This window comes from Microtus pennsylvanicus, chromosome 8 (genome assembly GCF_037038515.1).
Source record: "Microtus pennsylvanicus isolate mMicPen1 chromosome 8, mMicPen1.hap1, whole genome shotgun sequence".
Classification (NCBI taxonomy): Eukaryota; Metazoa; Chordata; class Mammalia; order Rodentia; family Cricetidae; genus Microtus; species Microtus pennsylvanicus.
This window is the reverse complement of record NC_134586.1, coordinates 52,653,969-52,672,055: the sequence shown is the minus strand read 5'-3', so window position 1 is coordinate 52,672,055 and position 18,087 is coordinate 52,653,969. Positions and strand designations below refer to the sequence as shown.

At 42.4% G+C, this 18,087-nt stretch overlaps 1 protein-coding gene and 1 non-coding gene across 38 annotated transcripts in view; one reads left to right on the top strand and one right to left on the bottom strand.

Annotated features, from left to right (window-relative positions):
* Positions 1 to 18,087, bottom strand: part of Magi1 (membrane associated guanylate kinase, WW and PDZ domain containing 1) — a 625,393-nt gene that overhangs the window by 188,830 nt on the left and 418,476 nt on the right. The window lies entirely within an intron of this gene.
* Positions 11,246 to 11,375, top strand: LOC142856614 (small nucleolar RNA SNORA44). Its single transcript, XR_012911662.1, has one exon. It is a non-coding gene; the product is annotated as a small nucleolar RNA SNORA44 (small nucleolar RNA).

Here is an 18,087-nt window from a genome sequence, read left to right as displayed (position 1 = left end):
AGAAGGTCTCCACCAGAAAGCGTGGCCCACCGGGATTTTCTGTATGTCCTGTAAGTCTGTTCTTTTTTCATTTCCTCATTGCCCCTCAAGTTCCCAAACCGAGCTGTGCAGAATGCCAAGACAACATGACTCAGGTACCTAAAGAAGAAGAGAGGGAGACGGCTACAGGGAGAAACGACAGAGAAACATAGACCTCAAAGTCAAGAACCTAACTGTGGCTTGTGAGGGGTAAAACAGTGAGAAGAAGCAGACCATCTGTGTCTCCATCAGCAGGGAGAGCAGAGGATACAAGAGACCTCATAAGTATGGAACGGTTTCTCACCTTAAACAAAGCTGCAGAAGCAGACAAATCTCACGGAAAAGGGGGGTAGGGGCAGAGCAAATCTATTTTAAAGACTCCTTCCTCTTACAATCACGATGCGAGCTTTCCAAGTGTCCTGATTGGGGCATTTCTACTGTCATCTTCTGCCCCTGTTGTTGGCCTCTTTCCACATCTAATTCCAAATTTTCTTCTTCTCTGAATAAATCCAGCCAAGACAAAGAGACAATTATATGGCAAAAGAATGAATGAGTTTTTTTTAAAGATCTCTTATAAATAACTATCTGCAGAAATCTTGAAATAGCTGTGGATAAAGAATTGTCATCCGATCTACAACACTAACAATATGAAGACCAAAAAATTAAAACATAAAAATAGTAGGCCATGTAATGGCTAGTCATGAGTCCGCTGGGAAATTAAAAATAGGCATAGCCTCATCCCAAGTTCAATAGCAACCTAAAGATTTATTTGCTTAACAGTTTGATTTCCTAATAGTATTCTAACCTGCAGCCAAGGTCTTTAGCAGAGGGACCACTTGTCAAAAATGTTCTCAAATAGCTTCACTAATGTTTTATCTCCATTAAATGCCTGTGACAGAATAGATCTCCTGGCTTCTCACTGCCAACTATCAATGGTAGAGAGACAGCATGGCTCCCAAGGCTTTATAGCAAGTGCAGCGACACTGTAGAAGCAGAGATGAGCCAGCACGCTCCACAGCCAGAGTACTGGCTCCCCAGGGAACATGAAAACAGTCCTAGGGTCAGGGTCAGCAGAACCTCTGAGACAGGGTGGCAAACCTTGATACTCACCAAAGGTGCCAGCAGAAGCCCACAAGCAATTCGCATACAAACATATGTACATGTGTGCATGCATGAAATTTAATAAAGACTTAGATATATTTCTAGTGACGACTAAGCAACAGAATAAAGGTATATTATCTAAAACATCGTTCTTCTTCCCTTTTTCTTAGTAGAAGATGCTGCAGTCTGTGTTACACAAAGAATAACTCTAGCAGAAAATAAATTCCGTAGTCTTATCAAGGCCCTAACATTATTTTACTGATAATTCATAATACATAGCCAAAGAAGCATGCCAATACTAATTAGGAACTACACAGGAATACTCACGGCCAGAGGATATTTTGCAAGGCTATACAGTAGTTAAGAAAACAGTAATAGTCATTTGTGTTCTTGCTTGTTTGGTCAAGTTGACTTATGAGATCGTCACCTTTTCCAGGAGGTCAGTTTTGATAATACCACTCTCCTTATGAAACAGTTTTGGGGGTGAAAGAACCACTGGGGAGAGTCAACGGTGCTTGCTTTGCAACCATGGGGACCCGAGTTCAGATTCCCAGCACCCAAATAAAAACCCAGGTGTGATTATACAGTTGCTCATACCTCCAGGGCTGTGGGTGGCAACAGGAGGATTTCAGATGCCTGCTAGAGCCAGCCTGGCAGATTTAGTAACTTGGTCTGCTTCTTGGTGTGTATGAGAAAACACCAGAGCCAAAAGTGATATGTCGTGGCAAAGGCATCGGTAAGGGAAGTCAGAGCAAGAAACAACCCAGGATCACTTGCCCAGGGATGGCATCATCCACAGTGAACTGGGTCCTCCCACATCAATCATTAGCCAAGAAAATGCCCCATAAACATGCCACTGACCAGTCTGTGAAGGAATTCCTGAACTGAGATTCCGAATCTCTTTCCAGGTGACTTTCTAGTTTGCAACAAGTTTGCAAAAGCTAGCCAGTACAGTGAGAGATTGTCTCAAGGAGAAAAGTGATGGAGCAGAATACTTGACTTCCTCCTCTGGCTTCTACACACACACACACACACCCCAGACACATAACACATAAACTCCACACACACATGTACCACACATATGCACAAACTCTACACACACACACACACCACATACACATTACACACAAATTCCACACACACATAACACACAAACTCCACCCACAACACATAACACACAAACTCCACACACACACCACATGCCATACCACACACAAATTCCACATACACATGCACAAACTCTACACACACAAGCACACATAACACACAAACTCCACACATACCACATAACACACAAATTCCACACACATACACCTTACACCACACCACACACATAAGACAAACTCTACACACTCAACACACACACAGCACACACACACACACACACACGCACGCACGATGGGGGCCGTGATCAGAGGGAGAGGGAGGAAAGAAGGAAGGTACCAGGGTGTGGGGTGATTTTTACTTCCTCATTTTGCTGGTTTGTGGTTTCTTTCTACAATGAACACAAAGAGCTGCTGTGATTGTCACCTGCAATGTAAGTGGCACAAAGGCAAACAGTACACATTTCACAGTAATAACACAGGGAGGCTGGCTTCCAAAGTCACTCGCAGCTCTGTCTGCAGGGGCAGCATTAACTCCGAGGTCAAGGTTCACTTCCAGGTCATGGGGGTTTTGTTTGTTTCACTTGTGCTGTGGGTCAGATGCTTGTGTTCACACTCATGCTCACACTTGCACACCATGGCCATTTTCCACAAGGTTCCAACAGGAGCCTACAAGTTGCAGCATGTTGCTGGATGTCTCAAATGCACCTTGGGACAGTCTGTCTCTGGATGTACCTCATCCTTCACATGAAGAAAATTCCCAAGACTTATGCTGGAGCCTCTCCTTCTCTGTTCCCTCTGTTCAAGAGCCTCTTGAATCTGGGAAGTGTAACTAGGAACACCCCCACATGGCCCATCCAGCCCCACAAACACCAGCGGGCCTCACTGATACAGACATAACATCTGTGAATCTAAAAAAAACAAAACAAAAAACTCAACACACACACAAAACAAAACTCAGAAAAGGTCCTGCCAAGAGCACTATGAGAATCATGCTCCCAATAATTTTATCAGGTCAAAGGGACTAATTAAAGAAGAAAAGATGAGGAGGCGGCAAAGAACCTTTATACTCTGCAGTAACTTATCCCACTGGTATGTTATATTTACATTTAATTTAGGCCGAACACAAATCTAGCAAATCTCTTCATCAGTTAAATGTTGCCTTCAAAGGGACATGAGGACATAAATCCCAGAGTCAGCATCCACAGGGCAATTTCCAAGAGTACTGTCCCAAGGGTACCTGTTTACCAGAGGAAGGGCACAGCCAGAGAGGCAATTGATGTGAAGGGCTGGTGAAGGACCAAGCATGCGTGGAAGCTCAGCTTTTCATCCACTCTTCACTCAGCCAAGGAAGGGGGAGAAAGTGGGAGGACTACTTGCTGACAGTGAGGCAGTAACTGTCCCAACCTTGTCCCCTGGGCTCTTGTTAATTTCTATTTTATTAATAGCATCTAAAACAAAATTTTTGATTATACATTCTTATACATACAAACGCATGCACACACAGACATACAGGTATACATGTATGTACATTTCTAAAGGAATAGCAGTGTACAACATGTATGCTCATATCTATAGGAACAGCAGTACACACACACACACACACAAACACAATCACAAACCTCATGATGCTCCATAAATTTCTACTACATCAAGAACAAAGAGTCCGGCCCTTCTAGAGTGACCAAACGGCTCTACACTTTCCAACAGCCTACAGTGCTGAGTTAAATAGTTCTCATGTTTCCTTTTATTATCCATATAGACCAGTGCAAAATCCAGTTGAGGGAGTCATGTTTTGAATAGCTTGTATAATGTTTTAAATTTTTTTAAGCAACTTCTCAGCTAAGTATGGCTTTGCAAACCTTTAATCCTAGCACTCATGAGGCAGAGGCAGTCAGATCTCTGTGAGTTTGAGACCAGACTGACTGGTCTACACAGGAAGTTCCAGGCTAGCTGGGACTACAGAGTGAGATCCTGACTCAAAACAAACAAACAAATAAAAACAACCCAAGCAAACAACAACAAACTAGTGGTTAAGCAAACTAGTATTTATTGATTTTTAAAAAAAAGGAAACAAAATCTTGTTTGCACATTTCAATTGTGGATTTCCAGGTAGAAATACTGGCACGTGCTATGTGAATAATCCCAAAGGACAACTGGCTGAGTGGCCGCTAGCAGCTCAGAAAGGCCAATGCCCTATGAACTCACTACTATGGGATCTCCACAGGCATCAAGTTAATAAAGACAAATGAGATTAGCAGTCTGCAGTCCCTGAAGGGAGGGAAAGAATTGTTGGTTGGGTACAAAGTCTTAGTTTTGCAAGATGCAAAGAAATATAACTGAAAGTTGGTTGCACAATTGTGTGAACGTACTTAATATTGTGAGCTATTATGCACACTTAATGATTAAGATGGAGGGCTCAGTGGGCTAAGAATACACATGCTGCAAAGGGGGTCAGGGTTCAGTTCCCAGCACCCACACAGTGGCTCACAACCACCTGTAACTTCAGCTCCCAGCCTCCTTGTCTAGTAGACACAAACTAGAAGACATACGCATTCAGGCAAACACTTAGATACATAAAATAAAAATAAAGATGGTATAAACTCTATACTATGTATATCTAGCCCAGGTTTAGAATTTAGTTGACAATTTCAAAACGGGATAGGTAACAGGAAAAAAAATTACTAAATTTCCAACTTCTCTTCAAAACTGAAACGATCTGGCAATAATGATATTATGCTACAACCTGGCACTGGCCAGCCAGAGGAAGAGTAACCATTCCTCTCAACATGTTCTGGGTCTCCCCAACTCCCAGCATCTTTTGTTGTATAAGGAAGGCTCTCAGTTTCATCTCCAGCACAAAGGGAAAAAGAAAGGGAGCTTATCGTATCTATCTGAATATTGTATTCATAAGCTAAAAAAGAAACCCTATGCAATTACTCTATGAACATGGAAAACCCATTTGAGAAATTCCAGTACTGACTGGGTGGGAGGGGAGCAAGAAAGGGAAAATAAACAAACAACTCGTGGCCAACTATGACCAGCTCAGACTTTCCTCCCCCTGAAATGGGGCTTACAAGAGACCTGCCCACCTAATGCTGAGAAGGAGCGCTTCCACTGCAATTACAAACGGGAGACCCCTAACTGCTCTCCTCTATCCCCTGCAATTACAAACGGGAGACCCCTAACTGCTCTCCTCTATCCCACCCAGGGTGTCACTACAAGAACTCCCAGGCAGCAATGACAAAGAAAGTGAAGGAAACAAAAGACAAGTAAAATTGGAGGCCATACAACCTGCCCATTTCTCCCAGATGGCACAGTTACCTGTGGCCAAGGCTGGCACCTGAAGAAATTTCCATGACTAAGCCAGGTGGGGTACTCCCCAACCCCCATTTGCTTATGTATTTAACCACTGTTTTCCCTACAGCAGGCAGAGAAGCCACCACCACACAGACCATCCAACCCACAAGCTGAAAATATCAGCTAAAGGACTCTAAAGAGAAAGGTTTCTAACCCCTGATCTATGAAGACAATCTGATTCAATCTGTAATATTACAGATCACAAGAATGATGTCCAAAAATATACGTATTTCTATCCACTTACAATCGGTAGTCAGAACTGAAATGCTGAAGTAGCATTTATTGAAGCATCAAAAATATGTAATATTGAAGACTAAACGTGACCACATGGTAAAAGGAAAGAATGGACTCTTGAGAGTTGTCCTTTGTCCTCCACAAGCACTCCCTGATGTAAACAGGCCCCACTCACCTCCCCCACACAAATACTAAAACAAACAAACAAAATTAAAAGGAAGAAACAAAAGCTTTAAAGATTCACCTTATCTGAGGGCAGAATATCTCCATCCTGCAGTGTTGGGGATAGAAGCAAGGACCCTGCATAGGCCAGGTAAGCTGTACCGCTTAGCTAGACCAAGCCTCATAGGCATAGTTTTTAAACTCTAGATATTCAATATAATCATAACCAAAACTCCACCTTAAGTTTGTAGCACCAGAAATAGTAATTCTAAAAGTTTAGTTGAATTTTACTGATCTCCAATGACCAAAAAAAAATTTGAAGATGGAGAAGCTTTATATCTAATTTCCAGACTTACCAATTTCCAATTACTAAGGCAATGCTAGCCTACTCTGGGAACAGAAGATACAATCTAAATACGCATATGCACCTCAAATACAACTTGTTCATGCAGACAGGATACAAATGGAATCCAATGGAGAAATGAAACGTTTTCAATAAATGGTAGAAAAATAACTAAATTTCTATATTAGATGCAAACAACAAAAGACAAAAACAAAAGCCAACAAGAACACAGGTTCATGTCTTTAATCCCAGTACATGTCTTTAATCCCAGCGCTGGGGCAGCAGAGGAAGAGGCAGGGTGGTCTGTTCCACCTAGCAGCTTGGAGTACATATGAGACTGTTTCCCATCCCTACCCCCAAACCCCCAAAATTCAAAATTGATTGGAAACATAAGTAAAATCACAAACTACAAAATTTATAGATAGAGACGGGAAAAAACCCTTCTGGCCCTCCATTGCATGAAATGTGATCCCTGTGGGTAGATACAAGGACTAATTTGGACAGCAACAAAATCCAAACTTCTCTTCTCTAAAAGACACATAAAAGCATGAAAACACAAGGCATGGCCTGAGAAATAATACTTGCAAACCAAATATTTGATAAAGGACTTTAATTGAGAATATATAAAAACTTTAGAAATGCATTAAGAAAATACCCAGCATAAAGAAGCAAAACTTCGCTTCTGTAAAATAGCCACGAAAAGCAACTTAATGCATAGCAATAAAAAATATATTGGTGCTGGAAAGATGGCTCGGCAGTTAAGAGCTGCGATTGCTCTTCCAGAGGACCAGAGTTCATTTCCCAGCACTCACATGATGGCTAACAACCACCTGTAACTACAGCTTCAAGGGATCTAACACCCTCCTCTATCCTCTGAGGGCACCGCACATACATGATGCACAGACATACATGCAGTCAAAACACACTAAATAAAAATAAATCTAAAGAAAATTTTAAAAAAGAAAACATGTATCATTGTGTGGGAATGTAAAAAGTACAGGGTGCTAGAGTGATCATAAACAGGTACAAGGAAGCTTACAGAAACAAAACCTGACTGTGGTTTAGTCTCCTCCCCGTCTCCCTGTCTTGTTACACTGAGTGGTTTAACTCCTGATTCCCAGTTATTCTTTTGTTTCAGCTTTTTAGGCAGACTGGAACAGAAACATATACAACTGGGCCTAGGCTTTGATCACTCTTAATCATGGTGATGGCTTCACATTTTTTCACACACTAAATACGTGCAAGACATTGTTTATCAAATCTATCTCAATAAAGAAGTCTTTTAAAGATCTTTAATGTATATGAAAATTTAAATGTTTTTAAATAATCTGGTACATTAATAAACACAAGTTTTATACAATTGAGTCTACACAATACATGATCAACATTTTAACCTAAAATTTTCCACTTCTGGGCTGGAGAGATGGCTCAGAGGTTAAGAGCACTGGCTGCTCTTCCAGAGGTCCTGAGTTCAATTCCCAGCAGCCACACGATGAATCATAACTGTATCTAGTGCCCACATCTTGTTTGGAGGCATACATGCAGGCAGAACACTGTATACATAATAAACAATTTTTAAAAAAAATTCCACTTCTGGTTTCCTATCTCAGTCTCCACACAATCAAGCCAACATGTATTAGTAATCTCTTCAACAATCCTAATGGAGATTTTCTAAAGATTGGTTTCAGGGCACTAAGGTAATCAACATAACCACATCAGTATTATACTGTATCTGGCATTCTAGCATGAAAATTAGTGGCGATCCTATCAATCCCATGCTGATACTGGTAATAACTCACTGTGCTCTCTTTCTGGATTCCCGTTCTAACAGACCCGAATTAGGCCCACTGCTGCCATTCCAGGAGTTTAGTGGAGGCTGCTGACTATAGTAAGCAAACACTTGATTCTCGCCATAACCTGGCTTTCTCTGCGTCAGCCTGCTGCCTTGCTCCAATGAAAGAAAATGAGCGCTACATTTCTGCCCTTGAATTTAAATAATGGTTTCCTCTAAGAGCCAATTTAGGACTCATACATTCCAGGAATTCTCCTATTGACTAACTCAGGTTGTAAGAAGCCTGACTTTTTCTGAATCCGGTCAACATTCTTCTATGCGAGACATGACCACACTCATTATCCGCTGCCAGGACTATCCCTGGAGCATCTCTCTGCTCACCTGAAGAATGGCCGAGCCAATATCTATATTGAAGAGTTGTCACGGGGGCTAGAAATGATGTACGGTTATCACTGAGATGTATGTTCCAAGAACAAAGACTTGTTTAATTTATATAACTCAGGCATTCAGAACAGTGTCAGCATGCAGTATATGTTCAATAAGTATCTATTAAATAAAGGAATATGTAAAAGGTCTTTCACATACTACAACACACACACAAAGGGAGTTTAATCCATACATACAGTCGGTGTTATTTATGTAAGAACTGAATTCATGGATTCACCTTAGATGTTTTTTATGTCAGGTACAATCATAATTTCTATGTCAGAAGTCAAGGATGGAATCAAACCATGGGGAAGCAAATGATGCATGACCAAAGCACTCCAAAGAGGAAAACAAACAAAAACTTCAGTAATTTCAAGTAAAAGTGGTTGACACTATATAGATATACCAACCACAATCAATGCAAGGAGTCTTTGATGAACTTATGTCTTGGTTACTTTTCAATTGCTCTGAAGAGACACTATGACTGAGACAATTTCTAGAGGAAAGTGTTACTGGAGCTTACAAGTTCAGGGGATGAATTTATGACCACCAAGGCAGGAACATGGCAGAAGATAGGCATGGCCTTAGAGCAGTATCTGAGAGATCACATCTTTATCCACACAAGTACACTGAGAATGGTGTGGGCTTTTGAAACCTCAGTGACACACCTCTTCCAACAAGTCCATATCTCCTAATCCTTCCCAAACAGTTCCACCAACTGGAGACCAAGTATTTGAACACACGAGCTTATGAGGACCACTCTTATTCAAACCATTAGTGAGTTTTATATGAAGGTAAGATCAGTACCAGAGCCACGCTGAAACTCAAAGACATCCTAGGAAAAAAAGACAAGACATAATTATTATCTAAACTTAAAATATTATATTTTAGTTTTGAAATTTCATGTATGTTTTGTTTGTTGTTTGTCTGCATGTGTGTCCATGCACACGTGAGGGCTTGTGCTTACAGAAGCCAAAAGAAGAGAGTAAATCCCTGGAATTGGAGTCACAGACTGTTGTGAAGAGCCAGACAAGGGCTGGTAATTAAACCAGGGTCCTCTGGTAGATCAGTCAGTACTCTATACTAAGTACTCTGAGCCATCTCTCAGCCTCTTAAAATGATGTTAAAGCATTACCCTAAAGCACAACATGATTAATAACAGTGCATGCCTCTCCTTCCTTACCTCAACCCGCCATTCGCAAGAAACCTAAACCTGCCTTAGAATGTCCTATTTAAACTCTCCAACGTGTATAACAGTCAGCTCTGCTTAAGCTCAACACTGCCAGTCTGTTTCCAGTGTGAGAAAAGCTCACTGCTTCTGCAGGTGAGCCCCAGGATGAAGCTGGCTTATGTTAAAGGAAGGCCCCACAGCTCAGTGAGGTAGTGATGTGAGGAGATTTATGTCTCCCTGTGTCTCACAGCTCAGTCCCCCTCCTGGTACAGCCCCTAGGCATTTGGGCCCAGGCACACAGCTTCCCCCACCAGTGCATTCCTTCCTGTGAGCGGTGCATCACACTGTCTCAGAGTGTCTGTCTCAATCTCACACATGCACACACTTGGCTTGTGCCACGTGAATGAATAAATGTCGGGATAATGTGGCTCTCCTGGGGATGCAACACTGTGCACCGTACCTTGGCTCTCTCTCCAGGACCCTGCAAGCTAAGGGGGGGTTCTGCCCATAGTCAGGAACCCCAGCTCGCACAAATCACTAGCAATGTCCTCAGACCGCCAGGAACAAATAGGCTCTGGCACCCAGGCTGTGCATGGCAGTTGCTTTCCTTAAGTAATCACATCGTGTTGCTTCTTAAAAGTTCACAGTTTTATCCCAAGACGAAGGAGCACCATTTCTGCCAGGAATCACATGCAGAAACATGGTTCTGTTTTGTTTCTGGACATACTGTATTTGATAAAATTAGAAGGAAGTTGTCATACCAGCACGCTCACAGGAGGAGGAGGGGGTTTCAGCCAGCTAGAAGATGCCCAGTAAAGAAGACATTAAAAAAAAAAACAGTTTTTGCAGGTTCCAAATCCCACTTGCGACACTGATCCAGCACCAGAAATGGAGGAGCTGGGTGCCAAGTGCTATCGAGCACAATTAATACTGTATGAAAACTTGGTCACAAGGGACAATGAAGTCTCCCTGGTCCAAGAGTTTCTCAATAAGAACAGATGCCCCTGCAAGTTCTCTTAAATCTGCTGCATTCTGAAGTCCACAAAACACAAGACACACTGGGCACTGGACCACAGTATAGGACAACTGGTCAATGTGAATGGCCATAAGGTGAACAGTCTTGAAGTACTGCCCAGCCTCACCGCTGTGTGAGTCCTGAACTCAGAGTATCCGATTCTGTGAGGTCAATGTAGGTATTTTTGAGACAAGGTAACAGAAACTTAACAAAACCTAGTGCCACAGTGGCACTGAGGTCAGGAAGACTTTGGATGGGACCCTCCAGCAAAGTTTCTGCCATGGTTCCACGCAGCACCTTCTGCTGCCCATTGAGCCCAATCACTGAGTTCAAGACAAAGACATATGTGGACTTTGTGCAGCTCCTGTCTGCGGTGAGTGGGGCAGACCTCTCCACCTGCTACCAGATGCCATCTCATCAAACTTGCAGAGGATCTGAAAGTCAAAACATTCAGTTCTAGAGCCAGCGAAGAAGGTGAATGAAGCATGACTTGTAAAGACTTCACTAAAAAAGAAAACAATACCATGTTTCCCAGGACTTTGGCTGAGTTATGATCATGGGATCTCCAACTACATCGCACAGTAACATGGAGACATTCCGACAGCTCAGGTCAGCATAGTGCCTGCAGCTGCTACTCATTTTAGAGAGAGGAGAGGAGAAGGGAATGGAAATACACAGTCCATCAACTGATAAACAGGAACGAATGTGTGGTACACTAACACAATGGAATAATATTCAACTGAGGGAAAACGAAATTTGCAGGTTAATGGACTGAACTGGAAACCATCATCTTGAGTGAGAAGTCAGATGCAGAAAGACAAACCACATGTTTTCTCTGAAATAGAGATGCTAACTTTAAGCTTCAGTTACGTGTGTTTCATTTGGAATGCCCATAGAGGTTAGGACACTCATAAAGGGCCAGGTGGGAGCAGGGACTCTTTCAAGCAAGGGGAGACAGAATATAATGGTCGAAAGAATGGAAGAGAAAAATGGAACAGGAGAGATTAGGGAGGTGGGGTAGGAAAAAAGGGCAGATGAGGGACTGCCAAGAGCAATAACTAACAAATTTTTTTGTTAGAAAAGCCACACACACACACACACACACAATTAACCTATAACCACACGCTACCAAATAAAATCCCCAGCGCAGGAATGAGTCACTTCATTGTGAGTTGTTGGTTAATGGGGTTCCATAGGCCTACAAACATTCCAGATTATTATCACTGATTTTGGTCACCTATTTCCAGAATTTGATGGTAAGATCCTATTGATGAAGGCACCATACCCCTGATTCATAAAACATAGAGGTTAACAACATGGCTGCCTAAACAAAACCTGAACAACTCCAACTCCAGTTGACATCCCAACATAGATAGGAAAAATCTTCCTCAGGGATGAGGCCCTTAACTGATTATCTAATACCAAGTGGTTAGCCCTAGAAACAAATGCATATACAAGTAAAATTAAACAGATGCAGCAGGTTGCATTTATGCCTATATTTGCATATATATCTGTGCTGGATAGTTTTACGTCAAGTTGACAAAAGCTACTCATCTGAGAGGAGGAAACTCAATAAAGATAATGCCTCAGTAAGATAGGGCTGTAGGCAAGCCTGTAGTGATTGATGGGGGAAGGTCCAGCCGATGGTGGGCGCACCCCTGGGTCCTGTAAGAAAGCAGGCTGAGTAGTCCAAAATGAGCAAGTCAGTAAGCAGCATCCCCCCATGACCTCTGCATCAGCTCCTGCTCCAGGTTCTGGCCCTGTTTGAGTTCCTATCCTGACTTCCTTCAGTGATGACTATGATGTGGAAGTGTAAGTCAAATAAAATTTCTTCCCTGTTATTGTAGTCATGGTATTTCATCACAGCAATAGTAACCCTAACTAAGAAAATATCAATAATAACTAAAGAAAAGGAGGACATGAATGAGAGACAGTGAGAATGGGGCACATCAAAGCCATGAGGAAGGGGAAATGATGCAATATTTTCATTAAAAATTTAACAAAAGAACAAGGGAAATCTATATTGGAAAGCGCTTGCTGGCTTTTGCAGTCCTGGAAGGTGCTAGGCATGCCACTTTCCTGTAATGACCCACCACTTCTAAGAGAAGTAATCATCGATCTCACCCAGTTGTGAACCCTGTGAGCCACAACAACAACCTATCTGGCCAGAGGAGCCCAATGGCGCAATGGTGGCACTCATATTCCGAACATAACCAACCTCTTTCTCATACTTCGTATGCCTGGCACTGCTAATGAGACCAACAACCTGTGGCAAAAGAATTCACAGGTCCTAGAGGAAACCCATTAGCTCTAAAACAACTAATGACATTGCTATACCCAAAGATCAGTGAATCTCTCAACCCTCACCAGAGATTCTTCCTACATTAGAAAGCAATTAGTAGAGACTACAACTAGTCAGTGTGTGGAGAATAAGAAACTTCAGGATGCTGAGCCCTCAATGGGACATCTATAACACACCGCTCCCTTCAAGGGTCAAAAATCTTAGTGGAAGGGAGAAAGAAAGACTTTAAGAGTCAGAGATGATGGTGTATTAGAGGGATGGCTTATTATTATAGGGTTTGTTAGTTTTGTTCTGGTTTTTTTTTTTTTGCATACAACAAGGCAGATGTACATAAGAACTCATAGCAACTGTGACAGCATGCACAAAACCTGGGCAAGTTCAGGCTAGACATAACTCCAACATGTGGGGCAGGTGGCACATTCCTCTTCTATTGAGGAGCTATGTGATAGCTTCGGGGAAAGACAGTCAGCTCAGTGTGTGACCTCTGATGCATTCCTATCCTGCCTTCCAGGATAGGAACCACACACAGGAGTAGTGGGCTACCACAGAACTGACTTAACTTATGTAAAACAGAGACAGAGAAGGAAACAAAGCTGGGTAGGCAGTGAGGTGAGGGTAGACCTCTGAAGGGTTGAGAGAGGAGGTGACTATAATAATACACTGTCTGAAATTCTCAAGAAATAAAATATTAGATTTTAATTTTTTTTAGTTAATAAAAAATAAGAACGATGGGGTGTAGTTTAGGAACAGAGTGTTTGAAAGGCCCTGAATATCATTCCCAGCCATGGAAAATGAAAAAATAATGGGTATTCAAACTTGACAAAGTCACTTACAGTCTTTATTAATGTATTTTTTGTTATGATAAAACTATAATGGTCACACATCTTCTGATGACTATCAACCAGAAGTGGTGGCACAAGCCTGCAATCTCTGTAATCCATGCACTCCAGAGGCAGAGACAGGAAATCTCTGAGTTAGAGGTCAGTCTGATCTACACAGAGAGTTCCAAGGCAGCCAAGGTTACGTAGTGAAATCCTGTCTCAAAAAGACTATTGCTGGGTAAATGCTCCCAAATAAATAAATAGATAGATAGACAGACAGATGGACAGACTGATGGACGGACAGGCAGGCAGGTAGACAAAATGTTTGGCAAAGAACCCCCCCCCACACACACAAGGAGAAAATACCTTTAATGAAGCATAACTCTGTATCACTGAACAACAGAGAAAACAACTGATAGCTCCTCTCAGACATTCCAGAATGTATTCTAGACTTAATTTGGGACTCGTCTATACAAAGTATTTATATCCCTTTCTACTGCAACTAGCATTTTATTCCCGTTTGATGTCAGCATCCTCTCAGGTTATCTTCTGCCTCAAGAGCTTTGTCAGCTAACAGTGCCAAAAGCGAGGAAAAGATTCAAAGTGAAACACTTCAGGAGCTGCCCCCTGAAGTTCAACTTTGGTGGAACAAAAAAGACCCCTAATGAGATAGCTCTCCTTACCACAAGTCACCTTTCTTAAGCAAGTCAAGCAGCGTGAAGGCTGATCACCCTGCGGCGCCCACCTAGAAAGATTTTCTACCAAAGAACAAATAGCAAAGCGAACTAAGACAACACCACACAAAAGGTCTAACCAAGAACCCTGGAATCCTATAGGACAAGAAGCCCCATAACATCACTCATTTCCTTTCTACATTTTTTTTCTTATAAAGGAGACAAAAATTTCTAAATATGAATGCATACATCTCAATGCAATCTGCCCCAGCTCAGTAAAGGAGAACTGTTCCACCTTTCTGTAGTGTAGAGGATAAAGTCATGCCATCCTTCCTTTCTTCTATACACTCCCTCAAACTTTACCTTGAGATCACATTCAGATCTGCTGGCTTCCTCCACATCTGACAGCCATATGCACCTGCACGCTGGCCTTCATCACTTAAGTTTGCCTTCCTACAGTGTGCCAGTCAGAGCCTCCTGAGTTGTCTTCTGAAGTGCTAAGTCACATGGGAGTCTCTCAACACAAGGACTCAGCATCTTGCCAGGGATGATGGCTACAGGGTTGTGTGCGTTCATTAAAGCTTACAGCACTGCACACCAGCACACTAGAATTCTACTGCATAGTATCACTCCTTTTCAGAAAAGGGAGCTGGACTACAGAAGATCTGAGTCAAACTCAATGTTTAAAAGCCGACATTCCCTTCTGATTACATTCCCCAATCAACCTCATCTTCAAACCCCTCTTTTCCCCAGCCCCACTGCCTTCCCTTATTAACAAAGTAAGGCATATGTCTGTCTCTTTGACTTCGTACTGATTACTCACTAAACTGGGAGTAACTCACTGACACCCTCATTTCTAGAAGGAAAACAAACTTGTTCCAACTCATCCAATCACCTTCCTGGTTGAGAACCGCCACTCATCTCCCACCTACATCCCCAATGCCCTTATCTTGTTGCACTCTGCCTGTTCCTCCCACTTTTTTTTAAATCAACTTCAAACTCAAGAGAACAATTGTCTTTCATTCTCCTATTTGTCGAGAACATAAGAAAGTACTCAGAGATGGCGGTTGTTTAGGAAATATTTACTGAATTCATGAAGGTGCAGTGAGTACCTGAGCACACAAACACAGCCTTCACCCCCATGGATTCGAGATTACAGTGATGATTGCTAAATAAGTGGTTTGGCCTCTATAGCTTCCAAATTCTCTGTAGGTTGGCCATTCATTGCAATTGAGTGTCTTAAACCATACAAGAGTATACTATTTGCTCTTCAAATCAAGCTTAGCAGGAGTTAGTTGGGGTTTTCTACTGCTCTACTGCTAACCTAGACGGCGCACCCCACACAGCTACACACTCAATAATAGAATATTCGGTAACAGAGCATGCTCTGTGGACAAGGAATGAAGGTTTTGTCTGGGTCCTTTATGAACCTACATGACAGATTTGGTGATGGGAGGGGGGGAAAGGAGGCACAGGGAAGAGACTCAGGCCTGGGTTGGTTCTTCTCCTAATGGCCAGGTCCACGCATCACAGTGGACAACAATACACAGAAAGCTCCCTCAGTGCTCTTGGGAAGCGAGTGGAGTGGGTGTCTGTAAGCACAGCACAACAGCACTCACTGCAGGTGAGAGCCCTTGGAACTGCTATTAGACACGTTACATCAAAGACAGGCTCTGGGGGTGGATAGAAGAGAATGCCGGAGCATTCTGATCATGGTGAGATCCAGGTCAAACACAACTTCTGCAAGGAGCAGGCTTTTCCAAGGAAACTGCTGGGATTTCCCTTTGCATTCTGACCTTGTTACCTCATTTCTCCCACCTGAACCTCACACCAAGGCCATCATCACAAGCAGGTATCTATGGCGAGCACACGGTTGACTGGTCCCAAGCCCCTTTTATGTTTGCTTTAAGGGATGCAAGTTTTTTCCAAAGAAGGACACGCTTCTATCAGAAAGTGAACATTGGCATAGGCTATGACTTTGAAATTGTGGGTGCAAATATCACACAAGCATTATATAATCTCTCTCTTAGAGAGATAATATGGACCCAGGTATAATTTTAAAACACAAAGATAACATTAACAAATAATTCAAGAGGGTGGAGAGACGGCTCCAGGGTTAACTCTTGCAGAGGACTTGGGCTGGGCTCCCAGCATCTATATTCACAACTGACTGTAATTCCAGTTCTGAACTCATGGGCACATGCCTACACACATACATAATTTTAAAAAATCTTAGAAAGAATGGATCTCTTTGAGGCCAGCCTGGTCTACAAAGCAAGTTCCAGGACAGCCATGGCTATTATACAGAGAAACCCAGTCTTGAAAAACAAAAAACAAACAGCTAAAAAAAAAAAAAAGAAAAAGAAAACCAAAACAAGCAAACAAACAAAAAGAAAGAATCCAAGCTAAACAAATAAATTAACTGAACAATTAGTCTATTCCAACTCAACAATGTGTCTTATTCTGTCACCAGACCTCAATCCGGACGTTTCCTATCTGAAATGCCAGCAGTTACCTGTGGCTTAGGACTTACAGCCCCTGGTCAATGTGAGCACATGTGTTAACTGGTACATGTGAGTTCACATTTACTTGTTTTCCCAATTCTACTGCTCTTCTCTGAGTCACGCTTTTTAGCTATCTCAGAAGCGTTTGAAATTCCTCCTAATTTAGGGCAGCCTTCGTCTCAGCCCCCAGCTATTTCTTGGAACACAGTTATGACATGAAGTGACAGTGGGAATGGGCTGCTCTGTGGACGGGAGCTGTACTGCAAACAGTATTTGTGCTTTTCTGGTCTCTAAGAGCAACTGTTTCCTTAAGCTTCCTCTTCCCGGTGGCATTTCTTGCAACGACATACTAATGTATGTTGACTTTAAAGTATTCAAACGGCTATACCAACAACAAACCTAACAACAAATTAACTAGCAACACAGGCAACAGGAAGCAGTAGAATTCAACAACCATCTTGCATGCCTAGGGCTAGCAATGTTCTAGCAAGATGAGGCTTCTGTAGAACTGAGTTCCTGAAGGATGCTCTCAGCAAGGTTTTAAGGAAAGGACCTGAAGATACATGCAGGATAGGCTAAAATCCACCACCTGAGAGTCTAAAGAGACTCTCAAAGGACCACGAAAAGACCTCTCCCTGAAGGCGAGATTCCAGCTTCTCCTGGCTTCCGGAAGGTGAAGTGGATCACCAGAGCATGAAAGGCAGGTCAATTTGGAGAGCTTTTCACAGCAACAGTGGTGCAAAGCTCAAAGCTAGATGGAACAAAACATAATAATTAACACATCCCAGGAACTCCTTGACAGTCCCTTTCCTCCTTCCCGTACCCATGGGCTTCAAAAGACACTTTGAGAAAGAAAGAAAGAGAGAGAGAGAGAGAGAGAGAGAGAGAAGAGAAGAGAAGAGAAGAGAAGAGAAGAGAAGAGAAGAGATGAGAAGAGAAGAGAAGAAAAGAAGGAAACAAGCTAGTTTAAAGTTAACTTTCTCCCTTCCAGTGGTAAAAAGGAAGGTTGGTTGGAAGTATTGTTCAGCCTACAGAATGAGCTATTATGACCTAGTTCTGCC